This window comes from Polyodon spathula, chromosome 3 (assembly GCF_017654505.1).
Source record: "Polyodon spathula isolate WHYD16114869_AA chromosome 3, ASM1765450v1, whole genome shotgun sequence".
NCBI lineage: Eukaryota > Metazoa > Chordata > Actinopteri > Acipenseriformes > Polyodontidae > Polyodon > Polyodon spathula.
In genome coordinates this window covers 52,313,784-52,333,478 of record NC_054536.1, presented here as the reverse complement: position 1 = coordinate 52,333,478, position 19,695 = coordinate 52,313,784, and positions in this window count along the sequence as shown.

The following is a 19,695-nucleotide window of genomic DNA, read 5'->3' as shown; positions in this document are numbered from 1 at the left end:
CACTATTAATTTTTTCCTGTTGTTTATCAGTTCATTTGAGCACATGGTCACTTAGACAGATATTTATGCTGACCAGTTTTTAACACACCATGCCAATAACTTGCCAGCTCATGCAAGGGCACGGTCTTGGGCTCCCACTGATCTTTGTGAAATTTAAAAATTCTGGGGTCTTACTCTGACAATGGGTATAGTGAAAAAACTGACCACCAGTTCATATTGGTCCACTCACCCAGTGTACGCAACTTCCCTCTTTCCTGCAGCAATGAGTAGGAACCGTTATCAACTATTGCTCCGGTTTCAGTGTTACGCTGATAATGAACAGGCTCTGCCAAGGGATCAGCCACAACATGATCGTCTTCACAAAATAAAGCTCCTAATTGAGCACCTCTCAAATACATTCTGTGAGATGTACACCCTCACCCAGAATATATCTGTGGATGAGTCCCTCTTATTATAAAAGGGGAGGATTGTAATCAAGCAATACTTTCCCCTGAAGCACGCCCAGTATGAGATCAAATTGTACAAACTCTGTGAGCGTTCTACTGCAGCAAACTTGATCTGTCTGGCTGCCTATCACCCCCAACCCCCTGCTTGAAAACAACTGAAAAAAAAGTGTCTGGGATCTCGCTACCATCTGTATGTGGATAACTTCTACACTGGAATACCTTTGTTCAAAGCGCTACAGAATTGTGGAACCCTAGCATGTGGCACCATTAGAAGAAATAGGAAGGGATATCCACAACACCTGGTAGCCAGAGAGCAGATGCCAGGTGAAACCACAGCACTGCAGTGTGGGGAACTGCTTGCGGTGAAGTTCACAGACAAAAAGGATGTCTACATGCTGACTACCATCGACAATGAATCCACACAAACAGTTTCAGTGTGAGGTCAGGACAGACGATTAGAAAAACCCCAGTGTGTCCTTTACTACAATCAGTACATGGGAGGTGTGAACATATAAGACCATGGCATGGTATAAGAAACTGGCAATATATCTTGTGCAGCTGGCAATGCACAGTTAATTTGTAATTTACAAATCCTCAGCATCTGGTCCTTTTATGTATGGAGTTTCAGACTGAAATTATTTCAAGTCTCCTGTTTCAGCAGGAACATATGCCTGACAGTGAGAAGTCTGAAAATGTCAGACTGACTGAAAGGCATTTTTGCAGACACATCCCCCCAAGAAGTAGGAAGGAAAAAAGCACAGAAAAAGTGCAGAGTCTGTTACAAAAAAGGTGTAAGACGAGACTCTAGATTTTATTCTCTGCAATGTGCCACCCAGCCTGGACTTCGTTTAGATGGCTGCTTTGAAATCTACCACACCACATTGGTGTACTGGAATGAACTTTAATTTTGTATTTTCATTTATCCTAACCTGTTATTTATTTTTTATGATGACATATTTTTCTTTTCTACCAACAACATATATTTTTGTTTGTTGCATTTCCTGCAGTTACAGAAAAACTTGCTTCCAGTTACTACAGTTGGAAATCTTTTTTATTAGTAACCATTTATAATTGAATAGAAATCTTCCTTACCTATGTCATTTATTTGTAATTATTTGGAGGTAGTTAGGAGAGTTATTGTATTTTAATTTTTTTTTGTGACCTACTCTTGTTTGTGTGTGTGTGTGTTTTTACTGTTTTTTTAGACTTTCAGTTTGTTCGTTGTATATTGTGGTTACAGACCTGCTTTTTGTAAACTGAAACCTATTGAAGCATGTTGAAATTCAAATTATATACTTTCAACATGACCTTATGAAAAAACAGGCACAATCTGAAAAAAAAAACAAGATGATAATGTATGAACTTCCCTTTTTTCTACAGTTATGGCTCAATATTTTGGTCATCTTACCAGCTAGCCACACGGGGTTTGCACACAGTTCAATGTGTGCTGAACAAAACAATAGGTTTGCTTGGATACACTAAAAGGCAAATATAGTAATCATTATTAAAGGAATGTATTGCAAAAAATGTAGAATTCCTGTGGCAAGGGAAGTGTCAACTACCCTTGGTAGCAAAGAGGTTAAGACCTTGTTACACTTCACTGGGTGGTTATGACCCTTAACATTCCAGCTAATAAAGTTAACTGGACACTGTGGTGAGGTAACTGTGCATATTTTGTGATATAGCTGGTGTGTTATTGTTGTGTATATATAATAATGTATATATATATATAATATATATATATATATATATATATATATATAGATTGCACAATCACTTCACGTGCAGAGTAAAGTATGTATTTGTATGTGGACATGGGGATTGCACAAATTAGTTCATGTGCAGATTGTGCCAGGATTCAAGTTAATGATTAATTAGAAGTGTAAATAAAAGGAACACAAATCACTCAAAGTTGGTGTGTTCAGGGAGAAAAAACGAGATAGAGTCAGGAGAGAACTAAACTAAAAATAATAATTGCTACTCGTGCTGGAAGACCCCCACGATACTTGTGGTGGGGTTAGTTCAGTGTTTTTTGTTTGTCTATTTATTTTGGCCCTTGTGCCATTTTGTTTGTTCTGTATTTAAATATTTTATTTATAATAAATCTGCACAGCAGCGCTTCCCTCATCACACTGTGTCCTGTGTACTCCTGTCTGTGATGTTGCCACGCAAGCTATCTGTGACAGGCACCCTCCAGTGTGGTTATTCTTATTAGATGCCATTATAGTAAAAAGGAAAAAAAAATACGTAGATACATATAATCGGGATAGCCCATTGAATTTTGTAAAACCAGCCAACACAAGAACTGGGTTAGACCTATCCTGTGTACATAGCAGCCAGATACTTAAAGAAAAAGTGACCACTTGCTCCTCGTGGAAAAGACAAAGACCGGAGTGAAAGTCAGAAAGGGAGAAGAGAGAGAACACCCCCTCCCACTCATACCATCTCCCCAAACGATGCAGTGAAACCCCACAGAGGTTATACTGAACCTAAGGTGTACCTTTACTAACAACTCTGGAGAGAAAAAAAAAAAGGTAGCATCCTGCTAGAATCAACCATTAATAGCGTGGCTTACACAAATCACTATGAAGGTCCTACTGTAGAGCAGGGTTTCTCAACTGGCAGTCCTCAGCCCCCAGTGGACATGAGGTTTCAAGGGATCCTCCAAAAATAAACCAGATCATGTGTTTTTATTCCCTGCATGCTTAAGACATGCTGGAACCTAGTAGCTTCAGGATGTCATAAGCATGCACAGAAATGAACGGGTTCTCAGGTTATGTAACACATTCTCAGGTTGCTTATGGTGTAATAGAGCTATTTCAGCAGGAGCATGACAGATTATAAAGCAAAGGAAAAATCATTAAACACACACAATAAATGCCAGATATGGATACATTTTTATTTCAACCATCAGCATCAAAACTCATAGAATGATGATACAGAACTTCCTTCAACAAGTTCAACCGTAAGGGCTGAAGAACAGCGAGGAGATGGTGTTGTGAGTAAAAAAACATAAAGCTGTTATTAACCATGCAAAATTAAGGAAATACGAAGACAGCTACTTGAATTTTGGTTTTATTTGTACTGGAAGTGTGCTGTCCAATGAATGTTTGAAACCCTCTAAATTCCAGAGACATTTAATTACAAAGCATGAAGTATATAAAAACAAGCAACTTTTTTTCATACAGGAAAAAACAGCAGCTGGCAGTGCTTCTGTCTGGTCTACTCAACAAATGTAATACTTTCACAGGCTATCAGCATGAAAGAGACTCAGAGACCAAAGAATAAATAAAAAGGGGCGGAGTCCTTGTATTATTCTTTCTGTTTAAGTGCAATTGCACAAAAATAAATGCATCCCTATTACAGCCCGTAACAAGTCGAGCAGCCCTGTACAGTTTTTTTTTTTTTTTTTTTTTTTAAGAATGGGGTCTCCCCCTCTGCCCCTGTGTTATTTTATGTTTGTTATGATTTCTGTATAGTTTATATATAGAAATGTAGGCAAAGCCGTGCACGTGTTTTGTATTTTTATGACGGCGTAGCTGTGAGTCTGTTTCGTTATTTTGAAACGTGTTCTGGCAGAGGCAAGGTTAGTAAACTCGTCCTCTGCCAGGAGCGATTAGAAACCTTGTGCAGAAGGTGGCCATCTCCTGAATTAATTAATTCGGTAATTGCTAGTCGGGAGATGGCCACCTGTATATAAAGCCACAGCTGCGTGTTCAGAAGTGGAGAATAAGAGGAGAAGAGAAATGTAGGATCAGTGAAGGCGATTGCTCAGCCTGAGCCGTTTATTTGCGTTTGCGATTTGTTTTGTTTAAATATTTTATTTTGCTCAGTGAGCAGTGTTTTCTGTTTTAACTATTTTTATTATTTTAAATAAACGACACCACAAGAGACTGTTGCCTGCAGTACTGCCTTCTGTCTTTCTGCTCCTGCACCTGGCCTGACGTCACCACTCGCCAGCCTATCACACGGCCCTAGAAGTTGCAGGCAGGAAAACAATCTTAATCATTCTGGCCCATAAAGAACACAGTACATTTTATTTTAAACCAACACACTAAAATAAAAATGTAATCAAAAAAGGAGGTTTTACAAAGTGGTGCTTATGTTATATGGGAGACATTCCTCATTTAAAAGTAAAATTAATAAATATTCATTGGGGGAGTGTGTGGGGAGGGGGGCTCAGAAGCAAAAAGGCTGAGAATCCCTGCTCTTGACTATCATATTAAATAAATACAGAAGTGTTTTTAAAAAGTGTAGGAAAGGGAAATCTAGTTCCAGGGGACTATTAGCCCAAAGTTCAGTGACAGGAGCCAATCAAATAGTGAAATAACAAAATGAATGTACACAAGAGGTAAGGTAAAGAAGAACTGTCGAGTGGAGAGGGGAAATTATTTTGCCAAGAAGCTCTGGTAAACCTAGTTTTTACTGTCCAATCTTTAAGTTACTGTTTTTGTAATGGTAAACTCACAAAATTGGGCAGGTTAACAAAATATGGAATATTTACTAACTGAGCATTTATTAAATACAAACAAGTAGCACCAAATGGCAGAACCAGATCTGCACAATGCTGTACAGCACCTATAATACCAACACGCACCTTATTAAAGGGAAGTGCTAAACAAACAATAACACGTACAACATGTTATAATATGGCTTGTTTATTTATATCTATTGACATATGGATGTTAATAGTTAAAATATTTTCTGCACCAGCAGCACTTCCACTTCCCGGATCCTTGGGCACCAAAATAAATAAAAACTGATGGGCCAGGTATGTGAAATTTACCAGCCCTAGACCAATGGAGTCAATGATATACTGAAATACCAATTAATCTAAACGCATGGCTGAAGATGTGATGCACACAGGAAGACTTCACCTAGCTTGAACATTGAACCACATTCTACAACAAGGACTATCTGTACAGGCGGGACTGACTGCACTTAAAAGGGAACCAATCTACTTGAAGAAAAAATCCTTAAGCAGGTTCAGAAGCATTTAAACTAGAAAGGAAAAAAAAAACAGAACAGAGACCACATCAAAACAAAGGCAACAACTCAGGTAAGACAGCCATTAAATGTATTTATCTAAATACTAGAAGTATCAGAAACAATTCTAGAACTTGAAGCTACTACACTAAGTAGTAACTATGATGTGATAGGTGTTACAGAAATTTGGTTGTCTGAGAGTGATGGGGACAAACGTGGGTATACACTGTATAGGAAAGACAGGCAGGACAGAAGAGGAGGAGGGGTAGCACTATACATAAGATACAGTCTTGAAGCCCAGGTGTTAAATCTGGATGAAGAAAACAAAGCCGAATCAATATGGGTTAAAGTAATGGACAAAAATTCAAAGGTCATAATAGGAGCATCCTATAGACCGCCAGATTCAGACGGTGAGCAAAATAATCTGTTATACAATGACATTAGAAATGCGTGTAGCAAAGGAGAAGCCATATTAATGGGGGATTTCAACTTCCCCCATATAAAATGGGAAAACCTGGTGGGGAGCACAATGGACAAAACTGAAACTGTGGAAGTGACAAATGACTGCTTCCTAACTCCATTTGTCAAGGCACCAACTAGAGGGGAGACATGCCTTGATTTAGTCTTTTCAAATAACGAACAGAATAACCAACAGAGGTCAGAGAACCACTGGCAAACTCAGACCACAACATGGTCTCATTTGAAATGATTTTTAAAACCCAAAAGAGTAATGACTAAGGCTTACAAATTTTAAAAAGGCAAACTATGAAGGTATGAAACAGAAACTAATAGTAGGTTGGATTAAAATAGAGCAAACATCCACAGAAAGGATGGCTGTTTTTTAAAAATGTAGTACTAGAGACAGTTACATTCCAAAAGTAGACAATAAAATAATTGCCAAAATGGTTTAAAATCAATTAAATATATTAAGCGAAAAAAGCACTTTACAAAGCATTTAAAAAGGGACCAAAAACAATGGATCTGCAAATGCCAGTCAAAAATGAAGTTAGAAAGGCCAAGAAAGCAGATAGAAATGAAAATTGCTATTGGGGCTAAAACCAGTTCCAACAGCAAGAGAACATTCAAAGAGGAGGTTAAATGTCCAAGATGCAAATGGAAAAAATCATAGATTAAGAAAGAACACAAGCAAATATATTAAATTACTTTTTACAAAGGAGGATACGGACAACATACCCCATGTGCCAATCTGTTCCTATCCAAATTTTAAATAACTCATAACTGAGGCAGAAGTGTTAAAGGGACTAGGAGCTCTTAAAATAAAAAAATCCTCTGGGCTGGATGAGATCCTCCAATAGTACTCAAAGAAATGAAATAAGTTATTTACAAACCACTAACCAAGATCATGCAACAGTCTCTTGACACAGGGGTTGTACCAACAGACTGGAGAATTACAAATTTAATACTGATCCACAAAAAGGGAAACAAAACCAAACCAGGTAACTACAGACCAATAAGCCCAACTTCTATTATATGCAGAGTTATGGAAACTATAATATGATCCAGAATGGAAAATTACCTACATGGTAACAGTATCCTGGGAGATAGTCAACATTGTTTTAGGAAAGGGACATTGATAATGGATAATTGCAAAGCATATGACACGCTTTATTTAGATTTCCAGAAAGCTTGTCACAAAGTCCCGCATAAAAGATTAATTCTCAAACTGAACACAGTAGGGATTCAAGGAAATGCATGTACATGGATTAGGGAGTGGTTAACATGTAGAAAACAGAAAGTACTGATTAGAGGAAAAACCTCAGAATGGAGTGTGGTAACCAGTGGAGTACTACAGGGATCAGTATTAGGTCCTCTGCTATTCCTAACCTACATTAATGACTTGAACTCTGATATAGTAAGCAAACTTGTTAAATTTACAGATGACAAAAATAGGAGTGGCAAACACTGTTGCAGCAGCAAAGGTCATTCAAAATAATGTAGATGTTATTTGTTTGTCCGATTTTTACCCACATGCCAAAATCATAAATTAGCATTTTAAATGTGAAATGTCCTAAATAAATGTACACTCTGCATGACAATATGCACAATTTTAAATGAAGTTTACAAGTTATACACAAAACAGATATTCCCATTATTTTCATTTGGCTGCTGCTCGCTGGTGGGAGAGACATATCCTGTATGCTAGTAGTTTCCATAACAGCAAACATGCATTTTGATTAACAAGTTCCCTGTGGCAAGACAACAGAGGGTTGAGGCTCAGAGACAGTGTAAAGGCAAAAAAAGTTCTTTATTAAACAAAAATAAAGAAATAAATAGGCACAAGGGCCAACAGAAAGAGGTTCAAACAGAAATAATAAGTGAACTTACAAAGCAAATGGTCAGGTTCCAAGTCTTTCTTTAAACAAAACACTCTTCTTCCAAAACACAAAACTATCCAACACAAAGCAAACTCTCAAACAGAAAAAACACCTCCAGGCCCTCTCCGCTGGCTTTTATCCCCTGTGGCTGGAACCCAATTAATCAATAATTACTGATTATTCAATTAGGGTTCCAGCCACATTCTCACATGTTTTCCAAAAAAAAAAAAAAAAAAAAAAAAAAAAAAAAAAAAGGGGGGAGGGGGATTTAACCCCCTCCCTGCCAGTTCCAAACACACTCATATGGACGGGGCAGTCCCCCGTCACAATCCCTTATCTAGTCGTTGAGACGGGAAATGATGTACATAACATGCTATAATTAATCTTTTTAACGGGAAACACATGCATTAATAACCAGTTTCAAAGTATTAACGAATTGATTTAATTAACAAATTCTGTTTGAAAATCGTTACTATACCGCAAGTTCGATACAATAACACTGTTTTTTGAAAATCCTTCCCTATATGTCTAAAAAGAATGAAGGGAGATTAATAGTAATGTTATGTGTAACAATGGATTAGCAATAGAAGTGTGTTACAGAGAATATCACAAGTAATGGAGGTGTGTTTAACTATATAAGGAGAAAAGGAACAGCTGCCTCCCAGTGTGTTTCAGACAGATGGTTAAGCATGCACATACTACTTTAGTACCTGTTCAATGTATCATTTTTGTAGTTATAGTTCCAGTTTTTTTTTTTTAAAGATTCAGATCTGCATAATAAAACTGGTAATGTAATTAACATGGGATGTAATACATTTTATATTAATATAGTCAAATAAATAGCTTATTAATGATAAGATTAAATATAAGATAAAGTTTCATTATTTTCTTTTTTTACACAAGGATAAAATACACAGGGGTAGATGTACTAAGGTGTTGCAGCCCAAACATACTGCAATTTGCATTTTCATTGTGACAATTTGCAAAGTATACATTTTGTTGTATGTGCTAAGAGAAAACATGTTAACGAAAAGAACCGCTGTATATTAAAGTATATACAAATAAAAACTACTGCCGCAAAGCATTCCCTAAAAACTTGTGAACAGCTTGTGTGCTTGTGTAGTCGTAGTATCCTAGACTTCTGACTCGTTTGCGACTATTGCGACAGGCTCAGCACTTTAGTACATCTACCCCAAAGTGTTTCAGGATGATCTGGAAATTACTTTTGGTAGATTGAGCAGAATATACGTGATGGATAATCACACGAGGGGTAAGATCATATTTTTAAAGATCTGACAACCTAAGACAGGCCCATCGAGCTGCTACCCTAAAATTGTGTGAATCTTTGTTTGTTTGTCTGTTAAAGGTTCAAAGTAGAGATTGTAAGGTTTTATATAAATTCGAACAATTGTATGTACCCCTTTAAATTGCAAAGAAGTTAGGAATCATTGAGGCTCTGTCTATAGCTTTGCACGCAGCCAAAAGGTGTCTGCATACCTAAGAATACATGATAACAAAGAACCCTGTGATGTCAGGCGGATGACCCTTGTTTTTGCATGAGTTTTTTTTACTTAAACAGCAGAATTTGAGCATAGGTTCTAACCACAATTAACCCAACTGGAACTGGTTGTAACCGAACTTTGGCTAAAGGTGTCATCATGGGGCACCGGCTGGTGCACCTCCAAGATAGGGGGACTAACTGGTGAAAATTGGAGATTGCCACTACCTGTGGGATGTAACCTGCCCTGTATATGAATGTCTGTAACTTGTATTTTGTTGCTCGAAGTTGCTTGGAATCCTTCCACCTTTCCGAGACCTGTAGACTCAACTGCAGTATTTGTTGTTCAAGATTTTACCTGCAGCTTCCAAATGTGATTGCATTCTGTACTGTCTTTGGATTTGCTTTTTTTTTTAATTACTATTTTGATTGAAGATTACCTGAAGAAAACTGACTTATTATTTTTATTATTATTTTTATGAAGTAAACTGACCCAAAGGGCATTGTGGCCCTGGAGAGTCCACCAAAGACTAGACTGATCCCAGGGTTTAAAGGAATGAGCTTCAAAGTTACGTTGAAGGCACTGTATTTATTTAGCCAACAACACAGAAACATTAGGGGACACTTGAAGCCTTTAAAATCTTAAAACCACACAACATCATTGACACAGTACCCAATACTTTCAGCGCAGCACAGAAACCAGGACCAAACAAGTTGGAAATAAGGAAGAAGATACACTTATGACAGAGGATAGGGTTATGAGAGTATGGAATGGGTTACATACCATGTTTTTGATGCTGAATCATTGGGATAACTTTCTAACTTCTCTATGCAGTGCTACCATTATAATGCATTTATTGGGTGGGGTCCATAATTAGGAGACCATGTTATTTGTGTTTGGCCTTCTAACGAATATTGGCATTTTTGTTTTCAAATTGATTTACAATGCTCACAAGCCAAATTAATATTGCAATATACAGTGGAAAATGAAGGAAGGAGACACTCAAAATTTGCAGTCTTGACCGTGCTAGGATGTGGAAGGTGTATGGCACCACCAAGACCCTGCCTAGATTAGGCCGTCCCTCCAAACTGGATGACCGAGCAAGAAGGAGACTGATCAGAGAGGCTACCAAAAGGCCAAATTTGCAATAGCTACAGACTTGTATGGCCAAGGCTGGTCAAAGTGTGCATGTGACAACAATATCCCAAGCACTCCACAAATCTGGCCTGTACTTTTACTCAAGAAAGCCAACCTTGAATATGTTTGAGGTATGTAAAAAAAACACTCAGGAGATTCTGTAGCCATGTGGCAAAAAGTTTTGTGGTTTGATGAAACTAAAATCAAACTTTTTGGTCTAAATGCAAAGCGTTATGTTTGGCGCAAACCCAACTCAGCTCATCACCCAAAGAACATCATCCCTACTGTGAAGCATGGTGCTGGCAGCATCATGTTATGGGGATGTTTCTCATTGGCAGGGAAAATGAATGGAGTGCAGAGAATTCCTTGAGGAAAACCTGCTGTCCTCTGCAAAAAAGTTGAAACTGGGACAGAAGTTTAGCTTTCAGCATGACAACGACCCAAAGCACACAACCAAAGCGAAACGGGACTGGCTAAGGAACAAAAAGGTAAATGTTCTTGAGTGGCCCAGTCAGTGTGCAAAGTTGGTAGAGACTTATCCCAGCAGACTCACAGCTGTGTTTGCTGCCAAAGGTGCTTCTACCAAGTATTAACTCAGGGGGGTGGAGACTTATCCAATTATGATCTTTCAGTTTTGTATTTTTAATATATAATCTTTTTCTCAGTAAAAACTTTTTTCCCCTTAACAGTGTGGAGTATGGTGTGTGGATAAGTGGGAAAAAAATCCTCATGTAAATGCATGAAACCCTGAGGCACTGACACAACAAAATGTGAAAAAAGTTCAAGGGAGTGTAGAGTTTCTGTCGGTCACAGAAAAAATCGGTTACACAAAAAAAGTAACGGTGCATTTACAGTATTTCACAATAAATAAAGTTGGAACACTATTTATTGTGAAATACTGTCAGTTAAATACTTAACAGTTGCTTGCTAAATGTTTCAGATACTGCCAAGCATGGTCTGTAGCAGGCGTCCCCAACCTTTTTGAATGGAAGGCCATATTAAAAAACTGACTATATAAGTGCGCGCAAACTGGGTGGCATTTGGATATTCACAGTATTTGTCTTTGCATTTTGTCACATGGTGCTTCCTAACATTGTACTCTATAAAAATGGCAATTATCTCTTTCCAAATCATAGGGCCTTATTTACAAAAGGGTGCTAAACATTATGGTGCATAATACAGTAATTGCAATTACTGTACACGTTCATGATTTCCATATTTACTAGTGAAATTCTATTCATTATTGCACAAAATAATGGGCAAATTATGGTGCACACTAATTTTATTATGTCACACTATGAATATGTGATTTGTATGGTAATACATGATAATGTACAGTGCCGTGAATAAGTATTTTCCCCTGCCTGTTTTCTGGATTCTTGCATATTTTTTAAACTGAATGCTATCAGACCTTCAACCCAAATCTAATATTAGATAAGGGACCCTGAGTAAACAAATAACACAAAATGTTGATACTTTATTTATTTATTAAAGAAAGTTATGCAACACCCAAAGCCCCGTGTGAAAAAGTAATCACTCCCTTAGACTCAATAACTGGTTACACCACCTTTAGCAGCAATAACTGCAACCAAACACTTCCTGTAGCTATTGCTCAGTCTCTCACACCACCGTCGAGGAATTTTGGCCCACTCCTTCATGCAGAACTGCTTCAACTCAATGACATTTGTGGGTTTTTGAGCATAAACTGCTTGTTTCAGGTCCTGCCACAACATCTCAATGGAGTTTAGGTCTGGACTTTGACTATTGCCATTCCAAAACTTTAAATTTCTTGTTCAACCATTCTGATGTAGACTTGCTTGTGTGTTTCAGATCATTGTCTTGCTGGATGACCAAGCTACGTTTCAGATTCAGCTTCTCTGACACAGAGCAGAATTCATGGTTCCTTCAATGATGGCAAGTCGTCCAGGTCCTGATGAAGCAAAGCATCCCCAAATCATGACACTACCACCACCATGCTTGACCTTTGGTATGAGGTTCTTCTTGTGGAATGCAGTGTTTGGTTTTTGCCACACATAACGGGGCCCATGTTGGCCAAAAAGTTAAATTTTTGACTCATCTGTCCATAGAACATTGTTCCAGAACTTTTGAGGATCATCAAGGTGCTTTCTGGCAAACTTGAGACGAGCATTCATGTTCTTCTTAGTGAGCAGTGGTTTCCACCTTGCTACTCTGCCATGAATCACATTTTTGCCCAATGTCTTTCTGATGGTGGAGTCATGAACACTGACCTTAGCTGAGGCGAGAGAGGCCTTCAGATCCCTGGATGTTGTTCTAGGGTTCTTTGTGACTTCCTAGACAATTTTACACCTTGCTCTTGGAGAGATTTTAGCAGGACGGCCACTCCTGGGAAGATTCATTACTGTCCCAAACTTTCTCCATTTGGACAGTATGGCTCTGACTATGGTTTGGTGGAGCCCCAAATCCTTAGAAATGGCTTTGTAACCTTTTCCAGACTGATAGGCATCAACAACTTTTTTCTGGAGGAATTTCCTTTGATCGTGGCATGATGTGCCTCTAGAACCTGTGTGCTGACAACTTCACTCTGATGGTAAGGGCCAAAGTTAGTCAGATTTATATTGGGCAGGGCTGGCCCAAATCAGGCCTGATTTTTAACCAAAGTATTCAAACAGATAGTTAGCTAGGGGGGCAATAACTTTTTCACACCTGAAGATTGCATGTTTGATTACCTTGCACACCAAACAAATGAGAAGCATATACTACTACGACACACAAAAAGATCTGACCAAATTCAATGTGAAAAATGTGCAACAATGCAGAAAATCAGACAGGGGGCAAATACTTTTTCATAGCACTTAGATGAGGCACACCACTCTGAATAATGAGATGAGCTTCATTCACACTGTATTTACTAAAGGGCGATAATGGTAGTGTGCACATTAAAGTGAGCAATAATTAGTTAATTTAATTACTGATAGGCGCTGTAACAGGGAAGATCTGTGCTGACTGTCTGGCGCATGCGTGGTTCTGCAGGAAGAGGGCAACAATCCTTAAGATCTGCCTGTCAGTCATGGCAAAGGTAGGACGAGGGTGTGTGGTCTCTCCCTCTCTCTGAGTGGTTAGGAGGTGGGCCTTGGGGGTTGCTGGGCCTATAAAATAATACTGTGTTCTTCCCTCAGGTCTGCCCCTATAGGACAACAAACAAGTGAGAACGGTTGGAGAATGGAAACAAAACAAAATAAATTAAAATAAAATAAAATAAATATAGGGGTAGCAGAGAAACCATGGGCAAGCCCCAAAAGTATAGACCATAGTCTGAAGAAACGGTGGAATATAGGATGGAGACAAGAACCATGAGGGTCACGACAGTCTGGGAAACGTTACAGAGTACAGCACCTTTATTTTGTAGTTTTGTTAACAGTGTTTTGTTTTCCCTTTTTCCTTGTGCCTTTTGTTTTCATTATTATTTTGAGCACTTGTATATGCACTGGACTGTATACCGGTATTGGTAACCCTGTGGTTCTGTTTACTGTTGGCAGTATTCAGGCCACGGACAACAGCACCCTCTGCTGGTAAAAATAAATCAGTGCGCCTGAACAGGGTTAAAAATAAAGTTTTGTCTCCTGTGTGTAAGTGAATTGCCCTCCACCCTTCCACAAGTGGTGTCAGAGTGGGATTCACTTGCACTGCTCATTCAGCAGTACAAGAGCTGAGGGAGACAGAATGGATCCCCAACAGTTCGCTGCCATGATGGACCTCCTGCGCCAAACACTAATGGAGGTCATGCAGGGGGTTGCCACCTGCGGGACCAGACCCAGGATTACAGCAGCTGACAAATTATGGCAGAGGATCGACCCGACGCCTACCTGGAGAGATTCAAGGCGATGGCAATCTCTGCCGGGTGGGCTAAAGCACAGTGGGCTAGCCACTTTCTGCCACAGCTGACCGGGGAGGCGCAGACCGTGGCGAGGTCCTTGGATCCAGCGGTAACGCTGGACTACCCCACTCTGAAAGCTGCAATCCTCAACCACGTGGGGGCGACTCTGGAGGGCTAACGCCATAAATTCCGGGAGGAGAGATTCTCTGTGGAGGATCACCCCAGGGCCATTGCTCACCGCTTGCATGATTACACCCGGGGATGGCTGAGCCCAGGGGCGACCACCACTGCCAGGCTGGTGGAAGTGATTATAGTTGAGCTGTTCCTGGAATGCTTGGCTCCGGGGCCGCACATATGGATGCATTGACAGGCACCCGCCACCCTGGATCGCTAAGCTGCCTAGAAACAGCTCTATTCCAACTTCACCCCCTTTACTGGCCCCAGGGAGGGCGAAGGGACTGGGGGGAGGGGTAGCCAGGTCAGGGTGGGGTCAACCACAGGCTGAGCGGCCACCCTACCATCGAGCTCCTTTGCTGGCTTCTTTGTTTCAACCTCCTGCTAAAGCTTTGTGGCGAGAAACCAGTTCGCTGATGTGTGGAACAAGGTGGGAGATGAGCCACATCGACCAGGATTGTCCCGTTATGGGATGTGACCTCATCTGACCGTTCCATTTCATCAGTCACTCCAGCAGACGGGTTTTGTTATTCCTGTGTCAGTGGATGATACACAAATCCAGGCTCTCTTAGATTCAGGGTGTAGTTAGTCTCTAATACAAGAGAGCTTAACATCACCGTGGCATAAACAAATAACAGGACAGGTTCATATTAAATGTATTTATGGGGATGTGCGCACCTGTTCTATAATGTATGTGAATTTAAAAATTGGCCAGCAGGTAACTCGAGTGCAATTGGTTTTCTGTCCTCAGTTGCAAGTGCCAGTAATTCTGGGACGGGACCACAAACTGTTCAAAGATTGGATGGCTGCTGTCACGGTCCCATCCTCCCTATTGGCTAAGGAAGAGGATGTAATTGGAGAAGTCTTCCCCTTTCATGACCCAGAATGGTATTGCCATAGGTTTAGACCCCGAAAAACTAAACAGGAATGCCAGGCCGCTAAGAATGAGGGCTGGCAATGGAGGGAGTCCAAGAAGTTTCAGGTGGGGTGATTGGTGAAGAGTGGGGGGGAGGCAGCGGAGCCAGTGCAGGGGTCTGGCTTGGCTGCCTCCGCTCAGGACCGACCTGATCCCAAGCTGATTTTTTAGCTCACTCCTGTGACTTCCAACTCGAGCAAGGGCGTGACGACATCTTGGGCAAACTCTTTGACCGAGGGGTGGTTTTCGTCAGGTGGTTGAGCCCAGACGTGCTGCCATGTAGGGTCACGTTGAAATTAATCGAGATCTGTTGTACTGTGTTGAAAGTTACCCCACACAGGGGAAGTGTGTCACCAGTTGCTCATTCCTCAGCCCCTTAAGGAGGATTTGTTGCAGCTTGCTCACACTATTCTCCTGTCTGGTCATTTGGGGAGGGACAAGACCAAAGCGAGGCTTGTGGCACGGTTCTATTGGCTGGGGCTGGATGGTGACGTCAGGTGTTTTTGCGAATGCTGTGGGGAGTGTCAGAAGGCCAGCCCTAGAGCTGTCGCACAAGCTCCATTGGTGCCACTGCCACTAGTGGAAGCTCCGTTTGAGGATATTGGAGTACATATAGTGGGACCACTAGAGTGGAGTGCCGCGGGATGCACACACCTATTGGTCATTTTGGATTACACTACGCATTATCAAGCCCATTCCCCTCTGCTCTGCTTCTGCTAAATCTGCTGCCAATGAGCTTGTGAATGTTTTCTCCCAGGTGGGGATCTCCAAGGACTTACTGATAGACCAAGGCACTCACTTTATGTCCCGGCTAGACTGCGGTACATGTACACTTTTGGGGATTAAGACCATTAAGACCTCGGTTTTTCACCCTCAGACATTTTAATAAGACCCTCAAAAACATGTTGCACAGATTCATTGTCAGTGACGTGCGCTACTGGGACCAGATGATCCCTCCCCTTCTCTTTGCTATCAGAGACGTACCTTAGGCTTCTATGGGGTTTTCACCATTCAAGCTGCTCTTTGGGTGGAGACCTCAGGGTGTGCTTGATCTGGTCAGAGAGATGTGGGAGGAACATCAAGATAATTCGACTAATACTGTCCAGTATGTGTTGGACCTGCGCAAATGTCTTGAGTCTGTGGGAAAGTGGGCTCATAACAATTTGCAGCGGGCTCAATGCAGACAGGAGACCCAATGTAACAGGGGGGCCCGGTTGTGCATGTTTCAGCCGGGGGATAAAGTGCTTCTATTGTTGCCCAGCCAAACTTCTGGCAAAGTGGCAAGGACCTTATGAGGTTACACTCCAGATTGGGATGGTGGATTATGAGATCTTCCAGCCAGAGCAATGGAGAGAAAAGCACATTTATCATGTGATCCTTTTGAAGCCCTAGTTGCAATAGGAGGCTTTGTTAGTGGCGCAAACAGATGATGTCACAGACCTGGGACTTGATCTTTCTGTGCTGGCAAAGAAAGGGTTGGTACAGATTGCAGATAATCTGACACCAACACAGAAATGTCAGGCTCAGGCACTGGTGGCGGAGTTTCCTAATGGGTTTTCTCCCATCCTGGGGCAGACTCGAGTAGCCCATCACATCGTCTCGGGGGTGCCAGTTTGCCAGAGGCCATACCATATACCTGAATGCAAACGGCAGGTTATAAAGGCAGAAATTGACAAGATGCTCAGACTGGGTGTAACATAGGGGTCCCAAAGTGACTGAATCAGTCCGATTGCTTTAGTGGATAACCCTTTAGGTTATACCAATTTAGGACCATGCCCTTTGGGTTGCACGGAGCACCTGCCACTTTCCAGCGGATGATGGATAGCATCTTGCGGCCCCATCAGCAGTACATCGCTGCTTACATAGATGACGTGGTTATCCATATGTAAGGTGGCACTGGTGCTGCAATCCTTGCGGGAGGCGGTGCTCACTGCTAACCCAAAGAAATGTGCCATTGGGAAGAGTGAGTCTGAGTATTTGTGGTATCGAGTACAGAGTGGCCAGATCAGACTGCTGATTGCTAAGGTGAAAGCCTTGGCTGAGTGGCCGGTCCCTACGACCGGGGAAACGCTTTATTTTGTAGTTTTGTTAAAAGTGTTTTGTTTTCCCTTTTTCTTTGTGCCTTTTGTTTTCATTATTATTTTGAGCACTTGTATGTGCACTGGACTCTATACAGGTATTGGTAACCCTGTGGTCCTGTTTACTGTTGTCAGTATTCAGACCATGGACAATAGCACCCTCTGCGGGCAAAAATAAATCAGTGCATCTGAGCGGCGTTACAAAGAAAGTTTTGTCTCTGTGTCAGTGAATTGGCCACCACCCTTCCACTGGCACACTATTTAAACCTCTTTTTTCTGGGCTGAAAATTAATGATGTGCAGATCGATTCTTTTTATTGACTCAATTTGTTTGATTCATTCAGATTAGTGAATCGATTCAACAGATTTGTTCATTTGAGTCACTGACTCAATGACATGAAATAATACATCTTGCTGAATTACTTGGTTATGAAAATTTGTTTGAAAGGAAAAAGTCCAGAAATGATAAATGATTGTCTAGGTCAGGGGTGTCAAACTCATCTGGCAGCAAGGCCATTTAAGATAAGACTGTTCACATGGTGGGCCACACAGTGAAGAAAAAAAAAATTGAAACCTAAAATGACAGAAAATATAATCAGGCCGAGATGTATTTGAATTAAATTTTTCATACTGACGGTACTTTAGCAATACTGTGTTGGGATACGATGGCCTATATTCACAGAATGTTTTCCACAAATTCGCCATCACTTTCTCTAAAATGCCATCAGTATGAATACGGCCTAATTATATTTCCTGTCATTTTAGATTATTCTTTCTGAAGGCTATAAACGTCCACAGAAAATCTATGAAATAACTTTCTTATATACAGCATCTATAAAAATAAACCATATCTGCCATCTCCAGCGCTAGAGGGACAGGAGCCATTGCTGCCTTCTCCAGCGCCAGAGGAAGAGGAGCCATCACTGCTGTCTCCAGAGCCAAAAGGAGAGGAGCCATCACTGCCGTCTCCACCAGCAGAGGAAGAATGCCTGCTGGTTTCCCCTCCACAGCCTGAGGGGCAGGAGCACGAACATCCACAGCCCAAGAGGGAGGACGCCGAGTGTCCGCAGCCCAAGAAAGGGGAGCCCCCAGGTCCACAGCCAAGGATGAGAACAGCGGAGGAAAAGTGCTTGATGTTCCCACCTCTGCCAGCAGAGGGTGAATGCTTGCTGGTTCCACCTCTACCACTGTGGGAGTACTACATGTCTTTCCCACCACCACCAGCAGAGGGTGAATGCCTGCTGGTTCCACTTCCATCACCAGCAGAGAGAGAATGCCTGCTGGTTTCACCACCACCCTCACGAGGAGAGGAGCAGGAGCTACCTCTGCCTCCATCCCTACCACGCAGGGAAGAGAACCAGGAACTTCTGTCACAGAGCCAGCACTACCCCGTGAGCATTATCTTCCCTGCAAAGCACAGCACGAACACAGGCACCACTTTCCTGGGATTAAAGGGAGAGCCGCACCGGTCCCTGCAAGTGAGGGAGAGCCGCACCAGTCCCCTGCAACAGGGGGAGACTACGCGCTGCTCCCACCTTCGTTGCCAGGAGACTAAATGCTGCTCCCACCTTCGTCGCCAAGAGACTACACGTTGCTCCCACCTCCACTGCTTCCACCACCAGGAGCAGAGCAGCAGGAGCTGCCTCCGCCACTACCAGGAGCAAAGCAGCAGGAGCTGCCTCTGCCTCCACCACCTCCATATTGGCAGGGATGGGGTTAACTTCCCCTACCTGCCTGGGTTTATTATGTTCAGGTGGCTGGGGTTGATTAGTTGATTAGGTTAATTAACGATCAATCAGCGCCCAGCCACCTGACATAAAAGGAGGCCTCTGCTTCTCATTTGGGAAGAGGGAGCTGAGGAAGCAGGTTGGTGGTTTTTTGGTGTGTGATTTTTTTTAACTTTGATAAATCCAGTGAAGGCATTGCCCAGCCTGGACATTATTATTTTTGTTAGTTTTGCTTTTAGTCTTTCTTTTTGTGTTTAAATTGCTTTGTTTTGGCCCTTGTGCCCCTTTTTTTGTGTATTTATAATAAAATAATTATTTTTTTGAACTACAGACTGTCTCTGGGCCTCTATCCACTCGCCAGCCTGCCACATATGGTGTCAGCAGTGGGATAGCGCCACCTAGAGGCTCAGAGCAGTACTTTTTTTGTTTTGTGGAATTTTTGGGATAAATTTTTTTTTTTTTGAAAAAAAAAAAAAGGGGAAAGAAGAGCTGACAGCGGCAAAGGCAGGAAAAGCAGCAGCAGCTGAAGAAATGTAAGCTG